A 13,687-nucleotide genomic window follows, 5' to 3' on the forward strand; every position below is an offset into this window, starting at 1 on the left:
TATGACAGCCTCATTGATATCATATTAACAAAAATGCGTGTTCAAATCGAACAGACATTAGTGATTCATAAGTGTTTCTCGTTTTTAGTTCATATTATAACGTTGGTTTTCCTGATTGAATGATTCACACTAGTCATTTATGGGCACTGTATAGCTTGTTCCTCGGTGTGATTCAAGGCTCCGTGTTGAAAGCCGTGCTTTGACCGTTATATAATTGTTGACTTTGATGAAAAGTTGTCTCATTGGCACTCATACCGCATCTTCTTCATTCTATAATGGGTAACAAAAGAGGATAAAGGAATCAACACGTTTTATAATCTATTCACTTTAAAACAAACACATATCAAACAAGAAAAACACAATAGGACATGGAAAATTTATAGAAAGAGTTTGTTTGGAAAAATACAAATATTACAAATGTGCTTTACGAATGTGCAGTAATACAATGACGGGATTGATTAATACCGAGCCACGTCAAAATAATAATACCTAAAATGGATAAAAATTAAAAGTTTAAATATGGAGACGTCAATTAAAAGAAGATTGTACACACGGAAAGAAGATGCATGGTAAATGATCCGATAGTTATATTTACTAAAGGGCAGCCACAGATATTATTTATTTTTCAGTTGGCAACCTTTAGTTTATTCTTATATGTACAATTTTCTGTTACTTGAAATTGATATAATATGTGAACCTTTGTCTTAAGGTATTTTATCGTGTGCAAATAGTCGGACAGTAGAGTTAATCTAATCGGGCATGTTGTAAATGTAGAACAGAATAGTGAAATTCAGTAGGTGGTAGTTATTTTCAATTCTCCAGAAAGTGACTTTCTTTTGTGTCCGATTTCCTCTTGTTCATTGTTAAAAACAACCCCAATATTTCCTGATCCTAGCATATCGCATTTCAGCATATTCATCCAATTTTCTACATTAGCAGGAAACACTGCTTATAATATGGACAGCTTATTTGGTTGAAGTCTTTATAATTTCTGAATTTTCTTTAATTGGTTCCAATATTTAGCCACTTCATACTGGTTGAAGTTTAAATGATGTTAGAAATTTTTAGAATAAACATCGTTTAATGCATAGGTATTTTCGAAGTCTGTCTGCAGGGTCTGTGTCTTTTTATATAATTAATAAATTATGATTATGAATAGAGATCGGAAGAGGGAGGGTTGTCTGATACCATTGACGTAACGGTCCTTTTGTTCCGTTTCATCACAAATACACTCATTATCATTATTGATTGTCTTGTGCTACCTGTAACAAGACTAGCTTCTAAATATTGTACAAAATACTCAATAATTCAAAAATAAAATTTTGAATCATCACCAAAAAGTATACAGATCTTTAGATTAATATAACAAAGACATGTGTAAAGTTTAAAACAATAATCATAAATCGTTTTTGAGATATGGCGCGACATGTAAAAAAAACCTCCCCCTTTTTTACAAAATACTCAATAACTCAAAAATGAAATTTTGAATCATCACCCAAAAGGCTTCAGATCTTTAGATTAATATACCAAAGACATGTGTAAAGTTTTAAGCAATAATCATAAATCGTTTCTGAGATATGGCTCGACACGTAAAAAAACCCTCCCCCTTTTTTACAAAATATTCAATAACTCAAAAATGAAATTTTGAATCATCACCAAAAAGTATACAGATATTAAGATTAATATAACTAAGAAGTGTTTAACGTTTTAAGCCATAATCAAGAATCGTTTTTGAGATACGGTGCGACATGTGAAAAAATAACACCCCCTGTTTTAGTTACAAAGTGCCGTAACTCAAAAAGTATTAATTTTATTTTCACCAAAAAGTATACAGATAATTTGACCATCATTCTTATTTTCACCAAAAAGTATACAGATAATTTGACCATCATAAGAAACAACTGTATTAAGTTTCATGAAATTTGCATAAGTCGTTCTCAAGTTACTGTGCGACATGTTTACGCCGTACAGACAGACAGACAGACAGACGGACGGACACTGGACATTTGTATACCATAATACGTCCCGTCAAAATTTTGACGGGCGTATTAAACGGCTGACGTTGTCGTTATCTATTTTGATTGATACAATTCAGTCTCTAAAAGCTTTCAGCACTTGCTTGCAACAGATGTGAACTACAATTTATTTTGTCTCTATTTATCCATGATATACCATATCAAAACACAACTAAAGGTTACCATAGGTGTAAATGTTTTTTATAAAACACTTATCAATGTCCAAAAGAATTCAACTGTTACCTTGCTAAGCATCAGTTTTCTGGCAATCTGTGAGCAATGGATGAAATTCATTAAAGCATATGTGAGTGTTGGTGTAATTAGTGTGTCGCTGGGCATTCAAAAATTGACAACGGTGGACATCGAATAGTATTACACCCGCAGATTCTCCACTCTTTCGACAACTGTACCTGTTGCATCAAAATAAACAGAAGAAGCATTTTCTGAGGGGTCATGTTAAAAAGACCATCAATTAACTATCTGTAAATAGTAAAGCTAGAATAGGGATGAAGCCAATATGCTAAATATATTGTTAGTCACGTCTTCATAGTTCCAAACCTCCAAGTCCTGCATGCTTGCATCTTTTTCATAAAAGACGTCGTTCACTCCTTTTGCTGCTCCCTAAATTCTGTTGAGCCTTAGTTCAGATCGTAGGATATGGGTTCTCCTTTTGCTTGTTTTCATCGTTGTTTTTTTTGGTTTTTTTCCCCGGCAATTACATATTCAAATATGCCACATTACGTCCTTTTAAATTCTGTAAAGTATAGTTTTTTTTCTCTTCAATTATGTCATTATGTGCTTAACGGTTGGTACTTAAATGATATTGAACAGGAAGGCATATTTGCTCTCAATTAAATATATATCTGTCCGTGCAGGTTGTACTTTTGTAAAGGTTTTGAAGATTTGATTTGTAGTTCTCTTTAGACATATCACTATACAGTCCGAGCCGATGTTTGCATTTGGTAGACAAAGCTCTGTGAAAACTTTCATTAGTTCCGTCACTGAATTGATTGTAAATATAACCTGTAACTATTTCCCTTTCTTTTTCAACCGATTTTAACTCTTTATCACGGTGTAGAATAGTAACGGACTTGTTTTTATGGGCGTTTCCGTACTAATCGTGTTCCGCAACGGACTTGTACCGTTTTGTTTGCAGACAGTGTGTCTCAAAATGAGCCAAATAGACGAAAAGGCACTGATGATCTAAGGTTGCAAAATTTTTTAGAACCACTCATGGCGTTTTCAAAAAGCTCCACACTAAACATCACAACCTTCTGAACTCCGCTACTTATGAGGTGGTTTCCGTTCAAATACACAGTATATTAGAATGTGGACGTTTTGTGCTCCTTTATCATTATTTCACGCAAAATACATACAAGAACTACTTGTGTGCATTTAATGTTTTATATAATTTTATTTATTGTCAATAAATATTTACAATGTTTGTGGTAAAACAAATTTAAACAAACAATAAACAACAAAATAAAAAAAGTAAAAAATAATATCCGAAAGTTAATCCTATTGACACAAAACCATAAGTGATAGATTTATAATATTACAATATTCAAGTCAAAATAAGACCTCTGCCCTCAGTTCTTCTGACCTTTTAATCAAGAACCCAATAATTCTAACATGTCTAAAGGAAGTGAGGTTTAAATTATAAAATCATTTTTGATGAATAAAATGTTCCTCATCTAATTGTATATCATTATGTAAATTTTGTCTGATATTTTCGTTTACCTTGTAATGGAGAATAAAACGAAATTCATATTCAATGACTTTGCAGGTTTCACACTGTATTTGGTCTCGAGGAATTTTAATGTAACAACCTTTTCTATTTCAAGACCTTGGTCACTTAAATGAATGTTAGTAAACAATATTTCTGATAGAAAAATCATTAAACAACTATAATATATAGATGATGTTCTTTCAAAATTTGGTGACTTTGTGGAACGCATCTATCCTATCGAACTAGAGATAAAGGATACTACAGATACAGTTAAGTCGGCCACATATCTTGAATTACATCTAGACATTGACAATGAGGGTCGGAAAAACTTCACGACAAAAGAGATGATTTCAGCTTTCCAATTGTAAACTTTCCATTTCTAAGTAGCAACATTCCAGCAGCACCTGTATACGGGGTATACATCTCCCAATTGATACGATATTCCCGTACTTGCATTTCCTATCATGATTTTCTTGATGGAGGGTTGCTGCTCACAAGGAAGCTATTAAACCAAGAGTTCCAAAAGGTGAAGTGAAATAATCAACACGACTGGTGCCACATGTGGAGCAGGATCTGCTTACCCCTCCGGAGCACCTTAGACCACACCTAGTTTTTGGTGGGGTTCGTGTTATTTATTCTTTGGTTTTCTATGTTGTGTCATATGTACTATTGTTTGTCTTTTTCTTTTTTAGCCATGACGTTGTCAGTTTGTTTTCAATTTATGAGTTTGACTGTTCCTTTGGTATCTTTCGTCCCTCTTTTATAAGTAAAAATTTGCTTGAAGTGAAGGTTTTAAATTTTTATACAGAAAAAGTTTGCTACTTTCGTCATTCTTTTCTATTTTACTTTTATATAAATATTTATAATAGTCATTTATTTTATTTTTAATTTCTTATTTTAAATGACTTACATCCTTAATATTTTTACAATTGGCCACTTAGTCTTGGAGGCTATTGTCTGGTAATACATTTAAAACATATATGTATACCAAGAATATATACCTTGTAAATCAAGGGATCTTGAAAGTTCAAAGGCCTCTTTCAATAATGGGTTTCAATTATCGATATTTAGTCTGGCAAGGCTATATATTAAAGCTTTTTCAAAATTGCTTTGCAGCGGACTAATCGGGTTTCCCTAAAATGACGTGTTTTTTGGAACCGAACTGATTGGGTTTATTGAGCACCGGAAAAAGATCCCGTCCATCCTATGGCTAAACAAACCAAAACGATGATGTGTGTCTGTGTCTTCTACATAATATGTTGTCATGACATGGTATGTTTTCTCTATGTGCTCTGTTACTACTGAATATTCTGTCTTAACATGCCCAGTAAGGTGTATATCTATAATTTTATCTCAGTTCCTTAGATTTTCAAGGTCTGCAAATAATTTGATAGTAGCTTTAATATCATTTACTATTTCGTTAATAAAGGTTAGAAAGAGTAGCGGACCTTAAATTGAGCCATGCAGAACACCTGTTCGTGGGAAAGTAAAATTGAATATACATATTGGTAAATGCTCCTACGATCGAGAATTTTTGTAAGCAGAAATAACAAATGATGATGTACTGGTAAGGGATTTTCTCACTTAGAATATCTTTGATTTCTTTTTTAAGTAAAGAATATATGATGTTATATATAGAAAGAATGACATGCCTTTCTAATTATGGAGATACGCAGAACACGTGCTGTCGAATCAGCTTAAAACGCCAATGTAGATTTGTCTCATGAATCAACAAGACGGGGAAATCGGGCCTGAAGATTAGAGATGAGTATAACCCGTTCAAATAATGAACATGTTTACCGTTACATTGATATAGTGTGCAGAAATATTGGAACCCCAACCTACAGAAAAATCAAGGCCGTTTGTTTCCGCTAGTAGGGGACGCTCTCCTAATAGGTATGAAAACACAAATTGATAGCCCCGTTGTGTTTTATGTTAAATTCTGCAATTTCAAGCATTGATAACTTCATTGTTTTTAAGTTTATATAGAGTGGCAGTTATTTCATATCATAACTATATCTTATCCTGACTTGTGGTGAAAAATTCAACATACCTTTAATTGCATATTAGCAATGATTAGACTGTACTGGTTCAAGAAAGTTTGATAGTACAAAAAACAGGTATTTCTGATCTGAAAAACAGGGCAAATATGCCCTCGAATTAAAATTGCATACACTCCTTTATTATTCAAAAGAGACTTTCAACAAGGGTTTTACGGTGATCCCAATTTCCAATGCTTTCATTTGAAACCAAAACTACCCAAATATCCCACCTATTGACAAAGATTCAATTATTCGTAGGAACTATTTTATTTAAAATATGATCTACCATCTTGTATGTTCTTTCTGACCGGGCCTGAATTAGTGGTTCTATACCTAGGCCTATAACAGCACCAAGCTTGTTATATTGACATCTGTTTGACTTAATTTCCTTCTATGAACTATTTCTTGCATAGAAAAACACATATAGCTTTTGTCAAAACACTCTATCTCTGAATTCAAGCACATATTGGACTGGTAGTAACATATGTGTTGTACAAAGAAAACTCCACATGGATACAAATAGTGACAGATATGACCACTTTTGATTTTTTACGAGTTGTTGTTTTTTAATATCTACTCATATAACTGTTCTTACCTATATGTAATTTTTTTTATCAGAAATTCTTCCTTAAATAATAATTAAGCGGGTCAAACATTAAATATAATTGACAATTCTGTTTCCACTTTTTTTCTAAATGTTGAAAAAGGAGAGTGATTTGGTAAAAAAACCCACCATAATTTTATGTACAAACATGGATCAACAAGTCATTAGAGCAATTTATGCAGAAAAATACATTAGGCAAGGGGTCCAGGAAGATACCGAGAAACAAATTGCCTATGATAAAACATTTTAATGTATAACAATTTGTAATTATTTCTTATACATGGTTAATAACTTATATATTGTATATACAAGTTTCTCATACATATTCACCAAAAGCCAGAAACTAAACGATCATTTAAAAGTAAAACAGTGCTTTAGCTATAATAACTGTTCTTAATACATTTAGTATTCTTGTCTTGATAGTGTGGTCCTCTCTTGTGTATTTGTGTATTGTAAAACAATAAACAGTCTAATTCCCAATTTTGTACGAACTGTGTTAAATAAAGGCAACAGTAGTATACGGCTACTCAAAATTCAAAAATCGATTCAGAAAAATACAAATCCTGGATACAAAAATGAGGGAAACACATCAAATATAAGAGAACAACGACACAACACTAAACTGCAACCCACACAGAAACGAACTATAATATAACAATGGCCATTTTCCTGACTTGGTACAGGACATGGTGGGTTGACCATGGTTTTGTAGCTATCCAAACCTCCCGCTTGTGTGGCAATTTAAAAATAACATTACAATGACAACATTACATGACAGGACTACAATACAAATAAATGGGAGAATATACAGGACAGAGAAACACACATAATAGCTTTCATAAGGTACCAGGCTTATACTTTAAAACGCCAGACGCGCGTTTCGTCTACTTTAGACTCATCAGTAAAACTGTGTCAACTGCGGCTAAGACTATTTGCCTGGGATAAGTAAATCCTAAGTATTTAGAATAATTCATGTATAATGGTCCCTTTATAAGGTGTAATACCACCTTTGATTTTCCCCTATTAGTCTTTTTTTTGTGTTAAATTTGCACTTTTATAAAAAAAAATGTGGAGAATTTAATTTTGTTTCAAATAAAGAAATACTTGGTATGAATAATGTTTTATCCTGTCCAGTAGTATAAAAAAAAAATTCAAATATCATTTCATTGCATATTAGAAAATTATTATCATTGGAAGATAACCAATCAAATTTCTCCACTTATTTTATCTGTGTACAAGGTTTAGTCACCATGTAACCTCAAGATTACAAAATTTTCTATAGAAATCCAAAATAAAAATAATGGTGTTTTGAAATACCCAAGACATAAAAAATTATGTTTATGACCCACAAATGTTTTTATTGCAGTAAAATGTAGGATCAATTACCTACAGCTGTCAAATTCTAGGTAATATTTTTTTCGACCTACTTTCGTGTACAACCGGATGTGACGTATCATGATTTGGTGGTATTGCACCTTCCACGGACATCTTGTTGACCATATATGTTGTTCCTCTGGAATATCTTCATATTTTAACATTGTGTCATTCATATTGTGTAAAAAGTAAAATCACAAAAGTACTGAACTCAGAGGAAAATCAATTCGGAGAGTCCATAATCACATGGCAAAATCAAATAACAAAACGCATCGAAAACGAATTGACAAGAACTGTCATATTCCTGACTTGGTACAGGCATTTTCAAATGTAGAAAATGGTGGATTGAACCTGGTTTTATAGCTAGCTAAACCTCTCACTTGTATGACAGTTGCATCAAATTCCATTATATTGTCACCAATGCGTGAACAAAACAAACAGACACAATAGGTGAAAATGTCAAAAAAATAGGGGTACAGCAGTCAACATTGTGTTATTATCTTAATCACTATAAAAATAAGATCGACCAAACTTTTTTTTAGGTTTGTTTCTAATTTCCAAATGTTTCTTTTGAGCTCATCTGGTACGAAGGGCCAATTGAGCTTTTCACCACTTGGCGTCCGTCGTCGTCGTCGTTAACATTTTACAAAAGTCTTCTTCTCTGAAACTACTGGGCCAAATTTAACCAAACGTGGCTACAATCATCATTAGGGTATTCAGTGACCCAGCCAACCACGATGGCCTCCATGGCTTTACATAGAACACAGGGGGTAAAATGTAGATGATGGCTTGTATTTCTGAAACCAAAGAATTTCGAGCAATTCTGACATTGGGTAAAATTGTTTATCAGGTCAAGATCTATCTGCCCTGAAATTTTCAGATGAACCGGACCTATTACTAAATTAGAAACAGAAAAACCAAGTGTGTTTTCATACTTCAAACGCTCAATGGAGAAAACAACCATCTTATATATCGTGATGATATTGGTAACTGAAGTTAATAACTTGTCATTAATACATGTAACTGATTTTTTCTGAACTATAGACCCCTTTCGAGTTTGTCCGTCACTGGAAAAACTCGTCAGTTATGCGCGCCTTTAGGCAATCAGATACCAGATAGAGGAGATCGCCTGTATCCCTGCACTGTAAACGTTCAGTTGAAAAGGGTAAACTCATTAGGTGGATACAAATAACAATAAATTTTACACAAACAAAGTGAATGTGGGAGGGTACTTGTACATCCCAACAACAAACAGACACTTAATACAGATCCGAGAGTACTGAAAGCTGGTTCAAAGTCAATACAAACTAATAATAAAAAAAATCATGAATCTAAGAAAAGGTTATCAGTTATAACACATCCAATATCCTAAGGATGTAGTGTGAACACGTCACAAACAGTGGATTTTCTTAACAATGTAATAACATTGTGGGCATATAATTTTTCCATCCCGATGATTTCTAATATTTTGATGTATTTATAACATTTTGGTTTCAGAAAAATATTATGGTCCGAACTATTAAATCAAGGATAACGAGTGATGAAGCAGATATAACGCAACTCAGCAGTCACGAATATCCTTTTCTAAATGTTTATTACAGTTACGGACACCAGTCCACACTGTTTCTCATATGCTTGCGATGTTTTAAAATTTTGATTTTTTCCATTTAGCGATTGAACTATAAAAATAAGCTTTGTATTTCAGTTATTAGTTAGTAATACTTTAGATAAGACACGAAATACCGCAGAATAATCAGAATTATTATAGAATTGACAAAAGAAATATTGACTAGAAACATCGTCCGCTATCTTAGGTTATACATAACCACGCAGTTATTGATATCATATAAACCACTGTGGTTAATGGTAATTCAGTTTCAAAATAAGTAATACTTCAAATAAGACGCAAAATACCGAAGAATAATGAGGGTATTTTTATATGAATACATTATTAATCTTATAGTTGTTGCATAGTTCCGTATTTAGAATATTGATCAACTCCTGCACCTTATAGCTGATATGGCTTGTGTTAACTCAGCAACCTATCAGATTGCAGAGAATTTCGAAATTTGTATTGTCTGGAAATTTTGTTAGCCAATCAGATTTCGGTATTTAAATTTCGCAGTTATACAGGAGTCAGTGGTAAAGGTTAAATACGATGACTGTCTGAGTCACAGCATCTTCGTAGCAAATTATGCTTTTTCTCCTCATTCCCATTAAATAGTAACAATTATGGTCACATCATACATTTCTTGCACAATGACATTGTAAACGTTTGCGATTTATAAAGCTTGGTTCATCCACTGGGGCCTGAATACGAAAATGGGTTCCTTCGACGCAGAAAATTACATTTAAGAAGCCTGTTTTTTTTTAAAGAAATTATTGTGTGTTGCATTCAACTCTTCTTGCCTTTAAAGCCATTTTTATAAATTGGTCCCTCTTTGCAATTAATGGGTCTATAAATTTTGTGAACACTCGACACAGTAGATTTTTCATGGCCCATAGGGTCACCTATAACGTGGAGATGAAAGTCGCTTGTCCAAAAGAAACAAACTAAGAAAAATCATCCCCTCTTCCTCAACACTCTGTGCTCTGCAACTTGAAAAGTGCAAAGCTCTGATTCCTTTCACGGATTTGGCTATACTTTTTGGACCTTTTGGATTATAGCTCTTCATCTTTTATATAAGCTTTGGATTTCAAATATTTTGGCCACGAGCATCACTGAAGAGACATGTATTGTCGAAATGCGCATCTGGTGCAAGAAAATTGAAACCGTTAATTTTATTACTATCACTGGGTCGATGCCTCTGCTGGTCGACTATAAGTCCCCGAGGGTATCACCAGCCCAGTAACCAGTACTGCGGTACTGGCAAGAAAATACGGATTTGTTTATGTTATTAAAATTTGCTGTTACAAAATGATAGAAATTATTATAAATTAAGGAATGTATCTCCCTCATGCAAAGCTCTGATTCCTTTCACGGATTTGGCTATACTTTTTGGACCTTTTGGATTATAGCTCTTCATCTTTTATATAAGCTTTGGATTTCAAATATTTTGGCCACGAGCATCACTGAAGAGACATGTTTTGTCGAAATGCGCATCTGGTGCAGGAAAATTGATACCGTTAATTTTATTACTATCGCTGGGTCGATGCCTCTGCTGGTGGACTATAAGTCCCAAAGGGTATCACCAGCCCAGTAGCCAGTACTTCGGTACAGGCAAGAAAATACGGATTTTTTTATGTTATTAAAATTTGCTGTTACAAAATGATAGAAATTAATATAAATTAAGGAATGTATCTCCCTCATGCAAAGCTCTGATTCCTTTCACGGATTTGGCTATACTTTTTGGACCTTTTGGATTATAGCTCTTCATCTTTTATATAAGCTTTGGATTTCAAATATTTTGGCCACGAGCATCACTGAAGAGACATGCATTGTCGAAATGCGCATCTGGTGCAAGAAAATTGATACCGTTAATTTTATTACTATCACTGGGTCGATGCCTCTGCTGGTGGACTATAAGTCCCAAAGGGTATCACCAGCCCAGTAGCCTGTACTTCGGTACAGGCAAGAAAATACGGATTTTTTTATGTTATTAAAATTTGCTGTTACAAAATGATAGAAATTATTATAAATTAAGGAATGTATCTCCCTCATGCAAAGCTCTGATTCCTTTCACGGATTTGGCTATACTTTTTGGACCTTTTGGATTATAGCTCTTCATCTTTTATATAAGCTTTGGATTTCAAATATTTTGGCCACGAGCATCAATGAAGAGACATGTATTGTCGAAATGCGCATCTGGTGCAAGAAAATTGATACCGTTAATTTTATTACTATCACTGGGTCGATGCCTCTGCTGGTGGACTATAAGTCCCCGAGGGTATCACCAGCCCAGTAGCCAGTACTTCGGTATTGGCAAGAAAATACGGATTTTTTTATGTTATTAAAATTTGCTGTTACAAAATGATAGAAATTAATATAAATTAAGGAATGTATCTCCCTCATGCAAAGCTCTGATTCCTTTCACGGATTTGGCTATACTTTTTGGACCTTTTGGATTATAGCTCTTCATCTTTTATATAAGCTTTGGATTTCAAATATTTTGGCCACGAGCATCACTGAAGAGACATGTATTGTCGAAAGGCGCATCTGGTGCAAGAAAATTGATACCGTTAATTTTATTGAAACTGTGCTTTGTAGATCATCTCTGAGAAAGTCTGAAATATATTCAATGCTCTGACTTCCAAACCTTCATCTTTTATACAACTAATCATTTGAAAGGGTTTTGGCCCTTGTAATCTTTCTTTTCTAGAAAAAAGTGCTAAATGCCATTGGACAAAATACGCCATGTTGTTTTAAATTTAATAATGAGGTGATGCAAGGATTATATGCGATTTAGTTTATTACAATTTAATCAAGTGATAAGGCGCGTTTTTGACGTATTGAATTTTAAAACTGATGCCTTTTGTTATCTATTATTCATGTGTTTCTTTGCCTAATACGTTCTCCTATATATTTGTATTGTAGTCCTGTATTATTATGTTGTCATTGTAATGTTATATTTAACAATGCCATTCAAGTGCGAGGTTTGACATGCCACAAAACCAAATATAAAAATAAACCAAACATGCTTTCCAATGCTACTACATAAGGTACATGAAGAAATATAATTTAAATACTTTGGCAATTATTTTTCATCGGATTTTGTCTAATGCTTAGTCCGTTGCTGTGTGTGTTACATTTTAATGTTGTGTCGTTGTTCTCCACTAATATTTAATGCGTTTCCCTCAGTTTTAGTTTGTTACCCCGATTTTGTTTTTTGTCCATAGATTTATGAGTTTTGAATAGCGGTATACTACTGTTGCCTTTATTTACTGAAAATAGCCGATTTTTGCCATCGAAATTTAATTTCAAACACTGAATGGAAAAGCCTGGAAAAGATTATATCTCTTCTACGGTAATTATCCTGTGAGAAAATCATAGTTTCAAAGCCCTCGCATCAAGCGCATTTGAGCGCAAAGTAAAAGTATAGACCCCTCCAAAGTGCACTGCACTTCCGGTTAAAGACAGTGTGTGCTCCATTTTAAAACAAGAACACCAAAGTACACAGATGTTTCAAGTTTCAAGTTGATTGGACTTCAACTTCATCATAAACTACCTCCACCAAAAACTTTAACGTGAAGCTGGACAGCCGGATGAACGAATAACCAATGCATTCTTTGTGTTATATTTTCAGCCAAGTCCAGTGTTTGGTCGTAAGCAAAGAAGAAGAGAATCAGACTGTTTTAAAAAAGTTATAAAATGCATGTGTAAATCAATACATACTGAACTTTTCCCATATTAAATTAAAAAGCTGAACACATACCTATTGTATGCCTATCAGTCATGGCGAACTTAATTTTTGAAGCACTGGACCGAACGATAACTTGTATTTTGACTTGGTTTTATTTATAGAAAACAAAAAAAAAATCTATGATCAGTGGACCGTGGAAATAGAATAAAATCATTAGTCAGATCATATCATAGGGAACATGTTAACTAAGTTTCAAGTTTATTGGACTAAAACTTTTATAGTGAAGGTTTGCACACCATATTAGTTTGTCTGCACATTAATTCTTGTATAACAGTCACGGATCTAGTAGAAACAGGGTTAATAGTACATCATCATCATGCTACATTGAATATGGTGCATTTACATTAGAAGTTTTCCAGCGATATTGTATTTATTATTGCATGTTTTCTTACAGAATGCTGATAAATCTGTACAGACAGATACACAGGAACTTAAATATCAAAATGGCCCAGAATAGAATCGTACTTTCGACAAAGAAGCTTGTCTTTCAATATGCCAATCATTTGTACTTGAAAATATAATGGCGTCTGAAGACACGGTAGAATATGTAGATTCACAAACAG

Source organism: Mytilus galloprovincialis, chromosome 6 (genome assembly GCF_965363235.1).
Source record: "Mytilus galloprovincialis chromosome 6, xbMytGall1.hap1.1, whole genome shotgun sequence".
NCBI lineage: Eukaryota > Metazoa > Mollusca > Bivalvia > Mytilida > Mytilidae > Mytilus > Mytilus galloprovincialis.